Below are 16,847 nucleotides of genomic sequence, written 5' to 3' on the forward strand. Positions count from 1 at the left end.
TCCTGTTGTGTTGTTCCAATGTGTGAGTCATAAATTAGACGCTGTTTTACTACATTTTAAGTCTGTTTAATCAACTGGTTCCCATGAGATATTCTTCCCACTGTGGTTTGAATGTCTCCACTGAGACTCATTACCATGTTAAACTGCACTGAAGCAGGTAATGTGGATCTTTGCTGATAGGATTTCTGACTCAGAGAGGATGTTGACCTTGACATAGTAACATCGAGTGACATTAATTAATTTCTTACATATTCACAGTGTGAGTGGGCTGTGTGCTCGCAACTGAGTTCCTCCTGGTATATTAGAACATATCCATTTAGCAAATGTTTTCTCTGCTGTGACTCATCTAAAAATACACAGATTTCAAAGATAACTGCACAGCTCGTCTCTGGGGATAACCAGCGATTCATCAGAAATAATAAATGGTGGAAAAATAGGCTGCTCCACATCATGGTTTTATGCAGCAAATTAAAGGGATAGTTCCAGTTATTTGAACTATTATTTGAAGTAGGGATGTATGAGGGACTTATTGACAGTCATAGTATTAGCTGCAGCAGATGCTGGTTGGCACAACCCCAGTTCAACCCAGTTCAACCCCAGAGAAGCAGAGAGGAGTACCAGCACAGAAGTTAAGCAATGTACTGCTGTGGACAGAGTCAGACACTGTAGGTATTTCAGCCACCAAAAGAAATGTCCACCTAAAAAAACAAGGTTAGTTTAAATGCTATATTTAGAATATTTTCACATATTTTTCTAATGGGAAACCGCCATTGCATAAACCAAATATTTCTCTATCCAAACCAACCCAACTCCACGGGTGAAATCGGTAATTTTGCCATGCAGAACATGGGAGTTGCTGGTCTCCCACTGCTTCAGTCTGTTAGTTTGTTTTGTTATTGTTTTTGTGAATCAACACTATTCGTTTAAAACACAAAGGCACACAATAACACAAACAAGCAACAAACAGAACGAGGCAGCAGTCAACCAATAACTCCTCTGTTTTGCAAGGTAAAATTACTGATTTTGCCTGTGGGGTTGGGTTGGTTTGGAGAGAGAGATATTTCATTTATTTAGATTTATTTTGTTGGAAAACGCTGTCTGACAAGAAATTAAAGATAGCAGATACTTAAACTCAGTGGTGGCTGGTGAATTTTTCTCTAGGAGGGGCTATAGCGAAAATCATCTTAAGGTGTCGCACCAGTGTATTTTAATATATGAAAAGGGCCTTTATTTGTATTTGCAGAACTAAATTGACATGTTTTATAACCTAATGGAACTTGCTTATTTAAAGTAAGCTAAGGTACTTCAATTTGTGCAAATCCTTTATAATAATTATATTTTATTTTACAATTTATGTTGAAAGACTAAAGTAAGCAAAAAGTACCTCAAAAAGTATGAAAGAAATCTGATATCATGGCGCCCCTATAGCTCAGTCAGTAGGGTGTGCGCATCATGTGCTGAGGCTATCAGTCCTCTGCAGCAGCTGCTGGTTTGATTCCCACATGCAGCACATTTGCTGCACGTCATCCCCTTTCCTGTCATATCTTCAGGTGTCCTATGTTAATAAAGGCAAAAAGCCCAAAAAAGAAATCTGATACCACAAACCTTCAGATATTGGAGGAAAATTCTAAACATATTAAAACCTATTAGAACATATCAAGATTTAAGAATTAATAAATTAATTAATCAAAAATTGCCATCTTGTGCCTTAAAATGAACTTTTTGTACATAAATTCTCCCTGAGGGATGTAAATGTCTCAGTGACTCTGTGGTTAAATGTCTTTGACAGGTTTATATTAAATACCCACTTTAAGGTGTGTCGCCCATTTTTCTGCACAAAACAGCAACTATTTAAAAGTTTGTTAAAGACCAAAACCACATATTCAACTTTTACTTATGAAGTATTTTCACAGTGTGGTATTAGTGCTTTTACTTAACTAAATGATGTGAATACAGCTCACCTCTATGACGATCACCTGGTCCCAGTGTGAGACTGAGTTACACTGTCACTATCTTCTCCACAGAGAGTTTATCATCTTCCTGTCATTGTTGTAGGTTTATGATGATGGATAATCAGGTTCTTTAAATCTGAGCTTCTCTTCGTTCTCCTCTCAGAACACGTTGTTTATGGTGACTTTACAGATTTTATGTCTCCATTCTAGCAGCTAATGCGATAAACTCCTCCATATCAACACTAACACTATATCAACTCCTGCCACTATCAACACATCTCACTCTGCTGTATTAATTGTCAGATAAAGATCAAGCCACTTGCTCGCCGCTGCCACCCAGAGGTTGACGATGTGTAAACCAGCAGCATTCAGATGAGGGTTCTGTGCGCCCCAAGAAGCTCTTGTATTGAGAGGATCAAACTGCACATGTACAACTTATAGTGAGAGTAAATGGACCGAAAAATTGCACCCAAAGCCGGAAACACGTGACCTATCCGTAACTTTGGACAGCGTAAAACATTTTTAACAACACATTTTAGTACAGATTATACATTGTACTCACTAACTACACAATATTGATGTTGTTCATTTAAAGAAATATACAGTAAATATTGTAAAGTAATTAAGTCTTCTTCACTGAAGTTTTAAGATATAGGGAGCAGAGGGGCGGCGCCCTAGCACCCTCTACTGACCAGCTGCCATTGCTTAAACTAATATTGATTATTTCTTAGGTGGACCTTTTTTAAGCGGCTAAAAAACCTTTTGTTGCTGACTCAGTCCATTGGAGTACATTGCTTAGCTTTCATGCTGGTTCCCCTCTCAGCATCTCCTAACTCGGGGTGTGTCCACCTCTGATCTACTGTTGCTAATACAATGACTATTGATAAGGACCTCATGCAACCCTGCATAAAATAATCTGAGCTATCCCTTTAAAAGCAGCATGAAAATAATTCTGTACTTTTTACTGTTCATCTCAGTTCATCTCCAGCGTGTAGGACAGTAAGAACACTTTTATGCTGTCCTAGTCAGACAAGAAAAGTGTTTCAATGGCTGCACCTTACTGTCTGCTCACATAAGAGGCTTTTTAATAGAACAGGATGAGCACTCTATAATGCAAGTGCATCACAAGAGCGACGAGAGAGGAGGCAAGGAGGGAAGAGAGACAAAAGAAGTTCTACGCTCTGGTTCAAGGAAATACAGTCTCCTTGTCTTTGTGTGCAGACAGCTAGGAGAGAGCAATGCATCAATCACAGCTGTCCTTTGCAGCCCTGCTCTCCTCCTTACATTCTCATTCACAGAGCAAGCTCATCTTTGATCATAGTGTTTCAATATTGTGGTTGTCTTCTTTCTGTCTTTCCTCTGCCAAGCTATCATTGATCTGATTATCCCCTGGCAAATGCTGTGTGACCTAAAAAGAAGAGCAGGAATTAATCTGCCACGGAGAAGGTTGTATGGTTAATTTATTATCAGGCGACGGTACACCTTTTATGCACGGTTACTGTACAAAAGCCAGTGTCAAATGCAACCTCCAGATCCATTTCTAACACCTCTAGCATGGCCTATTGTGAGTGTGATGTCAGCTACACCGTCTCATCCTCCACCCCGGGGAGACTCCCGTCAGAGGCCTTATGGGAAGGATTGAGAGGAGTCCAGTGATTGGAGCTTCCTGTTATCTCCTAGCCGCAGCAGCACGTCTGGCAGGACCCCTGTTTCTGCAAACATGTCTGCACATGTGTGTGTCTGCTGAGGTGTACATGTGCCTGTGTGTGTGTGTGTGTGTGTGTGTGTGAATGTCAGGAGCTATTTGTATGCAAATGCATGTATCAGAGAGCATGAACATGTGATATAGGAAGTGTGGATGTAAATATTTGAGGAAAACTACAAAGATAAAACATTCTGTGTGTGAAAGAACGAAGGACAGTGGCTACCCATAGAATATGTGGTTGTATTTGAGAAGTGGTCATGGTTGTGGATATAATCCTTCAAAAGAATCTGGGGCAGTACAATGTATACAAATTCAAATTTCCATTAAAATGGCACAATGGAGAAGGAGCCATATATAAACCATGCAAAGCCACATTCAAGAAGCAGGTCCACATGTTAACAGTGGGGTTTGTACAACGTGTGCTCACTGATATTTAGCCTGGACAAACATACCGTTCCTTTCCTCCATAACATATACAACATAATGCTGCAGACATTAAGGTCAATGGACTGTGAAATTTTATAATCATGTTTCCCCTATTTGTAATTATATTGTTACAATGTACAATCACACCAGACCAGCACTAAAAATCTCCATCTCCTCAAGTCATTACATAATAATATAAAAAACAAAGTTATCACAATAAGATGTTTCTTTACAGTTGATATTGATCATTTTAGTGACCTATTTTTAATAGTCCTACAAATCTTAGTTTCTTGGAAGTGAATAAAACCTCCCATTGTTGCAATGTCTTTTCAATAAAAAAACAACATGTTTCTACATGGGTGTCTGAAAAAGGCAGGTTGGTGCACTAAAAATAAAGCATTAGAAGTAGTAGAAAATTCTAGAAACAAGTGGATTTGCTTTGGAATTGAGCTGCTACATTCAGATTTAGATGGCAGATTTTTAAATTTCTTTAACAAAATTAGTAAAAAGCTGCTCTAATCAATAATTTTATATTAACAATGGCTGCTCATAATGACGACCCCACAAACATTTGTCATCCACCTCCGCAGTCTTCAGTTCTAAAGGACATTTTAGCCACTTTCAGGTCACTGTTTTGGTTTTATAGCCCACATATTTAGTTCATTCTCATCACTCTCACCACAGCTTTGTTTCCAGCCACAACAGGGAGCTCTTTATGTCAAAAAGAGCTCTGATAAACCTGGAGCTGTGGCTGTCTGGGAGGAGATGACAGACAAATCTTCTGTAATCTTCTGTATTTGACTCCCTAAACCACAAAGAGTTCATCTGGAAAACAGCATCCAAAAGAAAACACACTGCAGTGTGTGAATTCTGCAATGCACTGCTTAAGAAGATGACTTTATCAGCACTAGAAATGAAGCATAAAGAATGGTAAGCTGAATGTAGTACCATTTTTACACCAAAATTACCACATATGTGCAGGTTTTTTAAAAGTTGGTAAACCTGCTTAAAATTGGCCTTTTTCCCATTGCCAGTGGACCAGCTTGCCATTCTGTGTTTGTTGTGTGCACAGAGACTTACGTGTCTGTTTTTTTTTTTTTTTTTTTTTTTTTTAGCTCCTTTTTGATTTTAAATTAATATCTGTGGTCTCAAGTTTAGTTTCTCTCCTGTGTCACTGTTTGTACTTCATGTCTCATGTTTGCTTTCAGCTGCAGAAGTTTTGTGTTAAGTTACTGCTCATTAAACCTTTTTCCTGATTGTGTTGCTTCATAATAAAAGCTTATAGATAACAAAATAGCAGGGTACTTTGCTTGACTAAATACAAGAGCTTCACAAATGCATGTGTTCAAGCAGGTGCAAAGTCCTCTGAGTCAAACTGACTCAAGCAGCACATTTTGATGAAAAGGGAGCAAAAGAGGCGACAAGCTTTCATTATGTTCACCAAAAAGGGACAAAAATAGCATACCTACCCAGGTGTCATGTTTACATCAGACTTAGAGACAATGAATACCTGTGTCTCCTGCAGAGTCATTTGACTCAAGAGTGAATGCTGATTGTAACCTTTTCCACTGAAGAAAAAAGCCAGATGTGAGCAGGTGTGTGTTGTTTGTCCAGTGTGAAAGGGGCTTAAATAACACTAGCCAGGCTAACTAGCTAAGCAATATTTTTGTTTGTGATAAACGAAGAAAAAACCCACACAAACCAGCTAAAGGATTCCAAGTTGCATTAATGTTAGCTCATGTCAGCTCCAACATTATAGCTACACACAACAGTACCACTCCCTCTCTTGGGTGAAAGAGCTAGAGATGTGACAGCACTTGGTCTTGACCTCTCAAAGTCTTGGTCTTGTCTCAGTCTTGACACTCTGGCCTTGGTCATGACTTGGTCTTTGTGTAGGTGGTCTTGACTATATCACTACATAGTGGAGCATTTAGCAACAAAAGAGGCAGACATTTCCTTCAGGAGTTAGTGGAGACCAAAACAGAGCGACAGTGAATACTGGACAAAAAAACACAACTCTAGATGATGCTAATGTTCCTTCATGTGTTATAGGTGTGTAAACAGGAAACAGTTTATCCAGAAAGAAGGTAATAATATATCAAGGATGTTTGTGGTGCTTACAACTTATTGCATTGCAATTAATGGAAGTTTAAACTATTAATAAGTAATATTTTGCAGTGTATTTGTTCTCTGGGTTAGAGTTCACTATAAACATGGATCTACTTTTATGTGAATGCACTATAAAAACTACACTTACATTCTTCTCCACAGTGATTCTCTGAAAGCCCCAGCTTCTTATCTTTACTGTGAGCAGCACTGACCAGCTTCACTGCCTGGAGAATTGCTTGAAAGCTACTACAGCACCAGTTTCCAGGTGTACAGAGAGCCCGTCCTGCTGGGTTTTAAATGCAAGTGCTGAAGCTTCTGGAAAACTCGCTGGAAAGTCTCACATCCTCATCCATTATTGATAGCGCCTTAAGCCTTCCTTGTGCTCGGGATGACAAACTAAAACCAGAAGTGGCAACTCTGTAGCATAATACTGAAGGAAGGGGTTGTGTTTGAAATTTGAATTTCACTAGCTTGTCCTGCAGTGAGTCATCCTTTGATGTCCCATCAGTGTGTTTGCAGGGAATAGCAATTAGCTGCTAATAAATGGAGTCAGTGGTGAATGCTGTCCCTGATGGTTAGCGAGGAGAAGGCAGTTAAAGGTTGAGGGTCCAAGGCTGTATGGCTCCGTGTGTGCATGAGTGTTTGTGTGCTCAATTACAACTTTCAGTCACTTCAATTAATTTAAAAGCAACATTACCAGTGGAGTGCTGAGGTCAGGCAAAGGACTTACATTGGCAGCTCATTTCTCAAAGGCCTCAATCTTTGCAGGAGGAGGCTTCCTGAAAGAGAAACAAGCAAAACTGTGTCAGTGTTTATGTGTGTTATGAACTCGTACAACCGTGTCATGCTTTACTTGTTAACCCGCAAGAAAACCTGACCACATTTTGCTTAAGACACACACCCACATGGACAAATACACACACAGAGCTGAGGATAAGGCTTTGCCAGGCAGCATGCGAATCCGGTTAAAATAATCTGATTGAGAGTGAGCGCTCGAGGGCAACTTGTGTTCAGGCTCAGGCCAGCAAAGCACCAGCAAGCAGCTCCACCTTGTTGTCTGCCTCACTCTTCTCTGTCCTACTTTCTCTCTCTCTTCCTCCTCTCCTACACCTTGGAGGGTGGTACAAAGGCACCGACTCGCTTTAGCACATTTCAATCACGGCACTCTCCCACTCATCCATATTCCAGTCACTTTTATAACACCTGCAGTGGTACTGAAGGTACAACAATGTTGGATCAGGGCTCTTTTCTCCCCAGGTCTCTGCAAACAGTCATACACTCACCTTGTGTCCTGACTGATAACAGTCCATGCTGAAGTGTTTGGTCAGTTGTTCGACACAAGATTGTGCGTGTTGACTTATACCATACTTATGTGAGCTTATTATACTTATTTCTCGATGACAGAAACAGAAACTAAGATTTTCAGTGCTTTACTTTACTGCCAGACAGCCTTTTCCAATGGGAAACTGAACAAACATCACTCTCCAAACCATCAAAACTCTATAGGTAAAATAATCAGTTTTACCTTGCAGAACACGGGAGTTGTTGGTCTACCACTACCTCAATCTGTTAGTTTGTATGTGTTATTGTGTGACTCTGTTGAATCCAAACTATCCCGTTAAAACACTGATGTCACACAATAACAAAAAACAAACTAACAGGTCGAGGCAGTGGTGGGCCAGCAGCTACTACGTTCTCCGAGATAAAAGTACTGATTTCACTCATAGATATTTGGCTTATATAACAGCAGTAAAGCAGTGACAATATTCTAAATATAGCATACACTTGAACTGATGTTGATGGTTTCAGGTGGACTTTTTTAAGTGGCTAAAATACCCTTTGTTGCAAACACTGCTGCATCAGTTCATTTCTTAGCTTCTGTGTTGGTACTCCTCTCTGCTTCACCAAACTGGGGACATTCTGACCAGAATCTACTGTGGGTGATTCACTGACCATTGATAAATACCTCTTACAACCCCACATTTAATAATCCAAACTATCCCTTTAAATGTACATTATAACCCTATCGAACACAGTGTCTCTATTTTCTTTTTACAGGAGGAGTTCAAGCTTCTCACCGCCAACTATAAAGGTCCGTACTTTGACAAATGCCATCAAAAAGAATGGGAGAATCACTCTCTTGAGCTCATACATCAAACTGCATCTTGTCACTCTTGTTTTGCATTATGGAGTCCTCTATGTCTCAAAAATTCAGTAAGCAGACACCTGTGTTCATCAGTCCCACATGCACTCAAAAAACAGTGCGTAGAAAGGTATAACCTTGATGTTAATATTCAAACGCTGCTGTATTCAGTATTTTATGCCATAATTTCATTACCTTACACATTCAAGTCACAGCATGAATTCAGCTGGATATTCTCTTTGATATTTTGGGCATTCATCTGGTGGTAGCCTTTGATGGTGGCAGACATATAAAAGATACTCAAGAGAGTGGCTGGCACAATAACAACACAAGTATTCAGTGCAGAAAACCATCCTCACATGAACCTGTTCCTGTTTTTAAATGTGCACAACACAGAGATAAATGAGGTAGAGGGTGTTTCTTTAGCATTTCATCCTGAACAAACACAATCTTAACTGTCTGCAGATCCATCAACAGCAGTTTGGGAGAGGTCAAAATCAAAGCAGCGCACACAAACACTGCTCATCTCAAACCCTGACAGCCCAGCTACGATGAAATGAATGTCACCTCCCCTAGGAATAATAGTTAAACAAGAACTCGTCATAGTATGGTAATTGTACAGTACTTACATAGCACTTTTGCACCTGCTTTACAGGTTTCAGTATCTTGTTCAAGGACACTTCAACACATGTGTCAGATATCACACCTGTGATTAATGGACAACCTCTATACCTCCTCTCAAACCTTTTAGGGATGAAGATGAAGAGACATTATTGAAATACACTGAATGTTTGGTTGAAAAGTCTGTAAATTAACTAAGGTGCTTGTGTTGGAAAATTGCTCTGAATGTTCCATCAAATACTCCAGCTTAAACCACAAAATGGTTATTTCCCCCGTCTTCAAATTACCCATATGAGCATTTTTTAAATGTGGTGCTTCATATCAGCAGGATGACAATGTTTGTTAGTGTCTTCTAACTGTTGCAAATAACCATGACAAAAATGATTCATGTGGTTTTTTTGATCCGCTACGTGCATGGTTATGGTTTCCACTGCATGGTATGACTCAGCTTGAATAGACTCGACTCACTTTTGGTACCGGGTGCTTTTCTCGAATTTATTTTCTGCTATTTCTGCTTTTCAGTCTCTTAGTTGATTGTCATAGTGATGCTGTGAAAAACTGCTGTGACATCATCTTCAGTGTGACACAAACACAGGAACAATGGAAGATATCGAAGGGATGGCGTTCTTGATTCTCAGTACGTGGCTGTTTGTCAAAGAGACAAACTTTTAGCGAGACAAACAAAACAACAACAACAAAAAAAAAACTGTTTTGAAAATCCTCCTCCATGTGAATGTCACAAATGCTTTTAATGCAACTAGGGATGATAATAATTATTCGATGATTGATTAATTGGTCATTAAGAATTTGATTGATCCCAAAACTTTATCAATCTACTATAAAATAAAGATCTGAAATAGGGCACAGGTTATTTCATGAGCATGCTCTGCACGTTATCTGATATTCAGTCATATATGTTTTATATGTAGGCCTCAACATCTTTATGTGTTTCAGAGGTTAAAGAAAAAACAGAATATATATATATGATACATTTAAGAAGCTGAAATCAGAAATATTTGTATAAAAAGTGACTCAAACTGATTAATCAATTATCAAAATAGTTAATTTAACAATCAATTAATAATCAGTTTATCATTACAGCTTTATATAAGTGCCCTGTAGTATCCTCATTCTCATTGTGCTCATACACATAAGCAACATTTGGAGACACAGCTCTGTGGAGATAGCTACTTCACTGTGTTCCAAAAGTGCTGACTGGTCAGTAAGATGGCGGTTGTGCCCCCAGACATCCTCTGAAATCTGACTGGCCATCACAGGTACCAGGTTGCAAAATGCTCAGGTCAAAATGAAAAGGGCAAATCAAGTCTGACCGGAGTTATGAAGAAACTGCCAAACATGAATGAACCCAGGAGACAGTGATGGTTTGAAAATATTAAGCTGTCCCTCTGCTTGCCTTTAATGACATGATACTGCAGGATGCAACCAGTGTTAGAGGTGGAGGAAACACAAAATGCCATGTGTCTTGGTCAGACTATTCAAATCCCAAACATCCACAACCATTGTAAAATTTGCAAAAACTGTTTCACCACCGTGGTTAGCTTTGATTCAACAAACAGAAAAGTCAAAAGTGCTGTGACCTTTAGCAATAAAATGTCAAAAAAAAAATTACACACACACACACACACACACACACACACACACACACACACACACACACACACACACACACACACACACACACACACACACATCAGTGTTAAAGGTCAGGTTAAAGAAAAAGAATGACAGGAACAAGAACAAAATACACCTGTTAGTAACCACAAACAATATGGATCACATTAATTGTGCACACAAGAATAAAAGTGACTTTAAAGTGAGTAAGATACCCAATGACAAACAATGTATAAGCGATATAAGATAAAAACTGTGAATGATAAAAGGGTAAAGCTGATTCTGCCTCACTTTTTCCCTGTACAACAGAAGCGACATCAGGAAGCCATTAGGACTGCTCACACTTCCTGGAAGAACAGATTTTTAAACTCATTCATAAAGCACAGATGAACTTGAATCCCAGACAAATGAAGGGCACTTTATGGAGTTTTGGGGATTGAATAGGGAATGGGATTCATGCCAAGGCACTCTTCTCTCACTTCACCGCACACTGCAGATTGGAAGGACTAATGTCAAACTGCACTTTACGGCGCAGAGTTTGTTGGGGCAGAGTAAGATAAATTAGAAATGAGATCAGGAAACAGATTGAGGCATCAGGCCAGAGGGATCTGCTGATTGGGCTCTTCATTTAGGGAATGCATTATAAATGTCTGTTCTCTGGCTGCGGAAAATCTCTCTCGCTGATGGAAATTGGCTTCAATTGAGAAACAATTACATTTGATTAAATGTTTCAGGCTTTGTAGCTAAAGTGAGTACATTGATGATGAGGATTTGTCTTTTCGTGGATTGTTTATGTTTGTACACAGTTTCCAGGAGTAACTTTGAGTTAAAAATTACCCAGTAAGTTACTTCAAGCATGTAATCTGCGTGGGGGGATGGGAGTTGAAGTCTTGATGCACATATTAAAGGACCAGTGTGTTGGATTTAGTGACATCTAGTGGTGAGCTTGCAGATCACACCTTGTTTCATCCTCTTCTAAGTGTGTAGGAGAACTTACAGTGGTTGCAAAACTCATGCAGAACCTGAAAAAGCTATAGCACGAACCAGTGTTTGGATTTTCCCTTGTGGTAATATGGCAGTACAACATGGCAGACTCCATGGAAGAGGACCTCTATAAATGGATAATTTAACGAAAACAGAACAATTCTTATTTTCAGGTGATTATACACTGATGAAAACATACTTCTGAATATTCTACCCAATTTCTGCCATATTCTCACACATCGGACCTTTAAATACTTTAAACCAGATCTAAATGACTGGCCATGTGTTGATCAGTGTAACAGTCTAAAAGATGATCCAGGGTTTTTAACATAATTTGTCACTAAATTGTGTTGCTTTGAACCAAACAAGTTATCATCCTTGGTACTGGACAATGAGGTTTTTATTGTACTGGACATTCCCCATGCCCCAAATAAGTTCACCTCAATACAGCTGTTGTGTTTAGTTGTCTTCAGCTTGTACTTCATCATGATGCGAAATAGCATCAAGTAACTAATTAAAACCAAACCGATCAGAAGAACAAACATCAGCATGATAAGAACTGCCTAAAATGACAGAGAACATCTTTGAGAAATTGATGTGTATTTTGATTTTTTAGTCTGACTCATGTCCTATCTGCTAATATAAAGGGTGCAGAATTTATGACCTATATTGCAGCCAGCCACCAGGCGGCAATCGAGATGTTTTCGAGATGTTTCACTTCAGGGAGCTGTCATGTTGTCCATCTTGAGACATGTCAATGATTGTATCTCACACATGAGAATGAGAAACAAGGTTGCGGAAGTAATCAGCTCTAAATCAAACAATCCTTTGTCGTCACTTCTGGACCATGAGATCTAATTACTGCAGGAACTGAAGGTCATTTTGTCCAGGTGCATTATCGAGCAAACATTGATTATTCAAAGGCTTTAAGTGCAATATGTAAATTGTGCACACACTTCACATAAATGTTGTAGGAACCATATTGATCTGGAGAGGAAAAGGCTGGTGTAAAGGCCAACAGAGACAAGAGTTCTTTAGAAATCTGTTGGGCCATTTCATGAGGATGGGAACTTCTCCTACTTACACAATTTGTAGTATTCAGTGAACAGATGGGAGGCAACTTGAGTGTGACCGAAGATGAATCCCACAAGTGAGGCAGTGCGACAACACTTTTGGAAAGAATCACACGCTCATTCCAAAAAATCTCTGCATGTTATAATTATGCTAATGACTCAGTAACTGGCAGCGGATATGACGACTAGATTAAATGTGGACACTGCAATAATGGAAGTTGTGAGTGTGTGTGTTGGAGAGAAAGAGGTGTGAGCGTATACGACAACAAAACATGTGCCAACATTATGTTCAATTAATAATGTTAATTTTGAAATAAGCCTTTTGAATTCCTTTTATCTTGAAATACCTTTTTATTTCGGTCATACCAAAATAGCTCAGCTACCAGCTGAGGCAGCTTTATAAAAAGTTGTCGTGTAACTTTTGTCATTTCAGAGGAATCATTTAGTGATTAACAGATTGTCACAAGATGTAATCAGAATTTACTGCTGATGTCCTGGAGAGCTTTTTGCATTGAGTGAACAGATGCTGCATTGTTTTGGTATGTTTTTGGTCTTGTCTTTTTTCTCCTCTGACTTTTCCATCATATTGTATTCTGAGGAAAGCAGTCTGGAATTTCATGTCCTGGAAAATACCAAACAGCCGGTGTGCTGCTTATGCTGGTTATTTGTGGTATCATAAAAAAAGAGGTCCTTATACTCTTCTCTCCACCAGTCATTAGTCAGGAGGAGATTATGAGTTTGGTTGTGTGTGAAGTCGATGGTCCATGTCACATCTGTAAAGCTGTGTTCAGTTTGCCACTTGAGTTAGACTGATTTCAGAGATTTCAGAGATTTTTTTTTTTATCATTACAGATATAGTTACAGTCACTGGTGTGGATGGCCTGTGAGACTGTGTGTTTCTCCTCAGACAAAGCTTGGAAAAAGGCTCCCTCTCTTAGTTTATCTGTTTAGTTCTGCACATTTCCTAGATGTGTATGTAGGATCATGATCAGGTTATTTGAGCTCACTGACACTCAATAATTGAGCCACAATAGCCTATTTAGAGTTTCACATACAAATGAGGACGAAATTTTTAGCCCCACTATGAAAATTTCTTTTTTTAAAGTATTTCCCAAGTGCTGTTAAACAGAGCAGTGAATATTTAATACAGCTTTTCCAAACATCCTAATTTTCTTTTGGATACTTACGTTATTTTACTTTGCACACAGGAACAAAATTATTTCACAAAAAACAAAAACTACCAGGGTTAAAATTATTACCCCCCCTGATGCTATTAGTCAATTGTGTATCCTTTTTTTTTTTTTTCCAGCCTGCAGTCGTTTGTTGTAGTTTTCATCAAGTCTCAGACACGTGTCCTGAAGAATCCCAGCCCATCCTTCTTTGGCGAATCTCTCAAGCTCCTCCAGATTTGATGGTCTTCTGACATGGACCTTGGTCTTCAGTTCACCCCACAGATTTTCAATGGGATTCATGTCAGGACTTTGTGCAGGACAGTCAATAATGTTCACTTTGGTCTTCTGAAGGTAGTTCTTCACCAGGAGTGACGTATGTTTTGGGTTGTTGTCAGGTTGGAAGACAAAGCGACGACCCAGACCCAGTTTTGCTGCTGACTGCTTGAGTTGTTTTTTTTTTTTTTTTTTCAAAATCTTCACATATCCTTCTTTCTTCATGATTCCTTCCACCTTGACGAGATTCCCAGTTCCAGACACACTGAAGCATCCTCACAGCATAATACTCACACTGTGGGGACGGTGTTCTTTGGGTCATACGCCTTTACCTTCTTTCTCCAAACATAAGAAACATCTCTATGACCAAAGAGCTCTAGTTTCGTCTCATCTGACCAAAGGACACACTTCCACTATGCATAATCTTTCTCCAGGTTGTCCTTAGCATACTTCAGTCTGGCTTGAAGGTGTCTCTTCTGCAGAAGTGGAGCTTTTCTTGTAGTCCATTCCTGTGCAGGGCTCTAGTGATTGTCTTCTTTGAGACTACAATTCCTGACTTGGCCAAGTCATTCTCTAGTGTCTTGGCAGTTGTTCTGGGGTCTTTAGACACATCTCTCACTTGTTTTCTGTCCAGAGTCTTTGAAATCTTTCACTTCCTACCTCTGCCAGGCTTGTTCTGTACTGTGTGGCTTTCTTTGAATTTCTTGCTAATTCTTCTCACTCCAGTTCTTGACACTTGGAAACGCTGTGATAACTTTGTATATCCTTCTCCTGCTTTGTGAGCATCAACAATTCTTTTTCTCAAGTTTAAACTGATTTCTTTTGTTTTTGGCATGATGCTTTCTCAAGTGACAGCTCAAACCCTTACGGAAGTTTTTATATTGTGTGTAAATTGGAAGCTAACCCTCAGTTTTAACTTGATTGTACAAGCTTTGAGCATTTCAAAGTTAAAGCACATAACTGCACAACAGTGGTTTGTGCTATGGCTCAATAAAAAGGTCAGTTCTTAAAGGGGGCTAATAATATTGACCCTGGTAATTTTTTTTTCTGAATTAATTCTGCTGTGTTATGTTGAGAATTCCTTGCTCTGTTAAAAAAGCACTTTGGGGATTTTTTTTGAAAAACAACAGAACTTCTTTAGGGAAGCTAATAATTTTATCCTCAACTGTAATTTCAGAGTACACAAAATACATATAAAGAGTCTGTCCTAAGGTATTTATTCGGTATGCTGTATTTAACAGCTAAATTACCCACCACTATATCTCTGAACTGTCTCTGTAACCAAATCACACACATTTAAACTATTCTACGTCAGAACTAGTGTAATATTTTTTTCACTTCCACTGACCTCCCTCTGGGGAGCCTCAACATCCCACTTTGAAAAGCTCTCCTCTAAATATAAATAACATTTATATTGTTTCCTATGTTTATACAGCTAGGTGAACCCATGACCCTTGATTATAATAGCATTGCACTATTTTCTGCATTTTAAAGAAAACATTTTAAAAGTTTAAAAAACTCCATACATTTCCATACGAAAGTTTCAGTACTATAATACTATATAAAAAAACCCCCCAAATCTCTGCTGGTTTCATCTGGCAGCTTTGGTGGCATTACACAATAGATCTTTCATCTTCTGTTGCCTGGCAGAGATCTAGACTCTTCTGAGTGCACTCTTTTAGTTAATAATTTCTTATCCATGTATTACCCTATTTTATTAGGTTCTGTTGATTCAGATTCTTCACATTAGTTATGCAGTGACAAAACAAAATTACATTGTAACTGTGGGGAAATTAAGGCATAAACTTCGAGGACAATCAATGCAAAACAATCATTTAATTTTTCAGTTTTAACTAAAATTAAAAAGTTGTTTCACTTGAACACAGATATACTTCAGGGTCCACTACATCAGTGTAAGTTCAGAACTCCTCTGCTCAGCAGCAGATCAGAAAGTGTATGAGGACTACCGTCTGTTTTCATATTCGTTCTTTGAACTTCCTCCGTGCTCTGAGCGAGAGGATGGAGCACAGAGAGAGAAAGATCTGGAGAAAACAGCCAGCTCAGCCCATCCTCAGGGCTAAAAAGTCACACACAAGAATAAGTTGAAAATAAAACTCTTTCAGTGTATGCCAAGTTTCTGCTCTCACCCATCTTTAGAACTTTAATGAGTTTGCACTTTGGTTTCAAAAGTTCTAAATAAACCATTAAGTCCAGAGGGATACAGTGTCAGTACTAGACAAAGATCAATTGGTCTTTCTCTTTATCTTTTTATTAGACCTTGAATCACCCTGCACAAGACTCGCACAGTAAAATATTTGACTAAAGTACCACCAGGATTTATTACTCAGATAACACAGATAACATGTTCTTAATGGCACCATCACACTAATTTATTGCAAACATCAATTACTGACACCCCCTGAACTCATCACTCATACAACACTACAGCTGCAACAAAAAAATATTTTCATTATCAATTAATCTGCTGATTATTTTCACAATTAATTTTTTTGTCAGTAAACTGTCAGAAAATTTGAAAAATGCTCATCACAATGTCCCAGAGTCAAAAGTAACATCTTCAAATTGTTTTTTTTTATCCAACCAAGAGTCCAAAACCCAAAGACTCTTCATTTAAAATCATAATTGACAAAAAAGCAGAATCCTTACATTTAAGAAGCTGGACCCATAATATTTTTACATTGTTGCTTAAAAAATGACTAAAAATGATTAATCAATTATCAATTGTTGGGAACTAAT

General features: G+C 38.7%; 1 protein-coding gene across 4 annotated transcripts in view; it reads right to left on the reverse strand.

Annotated features, from left to right (window-relative positions):
• The window catches only part of dlgap4b (discs, large (Drosophila) homolog-associated protein 4b), a 172,896-nt gene that overhangs the window by 60,249 nt on the left and 95,800 nt on the right, over positions 1-16,847 (reverse strand). For all 4 annotated transcript variants that reach the window (XM_084730415.1, XM_084730393.1, XM_084730423.1 and 1 more), the window contains exon 3: positions 6,923-6,971. The gene's annotated coding sequence lies outside the window, so the exon portion shown is untranslated. The remainder of the gene's footprint in view (positions 1-6,922; positions 6,972-16,847) is intronic.

This window comes from Lutjanus erythropterus, chromosome 2 (assembly GCF_056507025.1).
Source record: "Lutjanus erythropterus isolate fLutEry1 chromosome 2, fLutEry1.hap2, whole genome shotgun sequence".
Lineage (NCBI taxonomy): Eukaryota > Metazoa > Chordata > Actinopteri > Lutjaniformes > Lutjanidae > Lutjanus > Lutjanus erythropterus.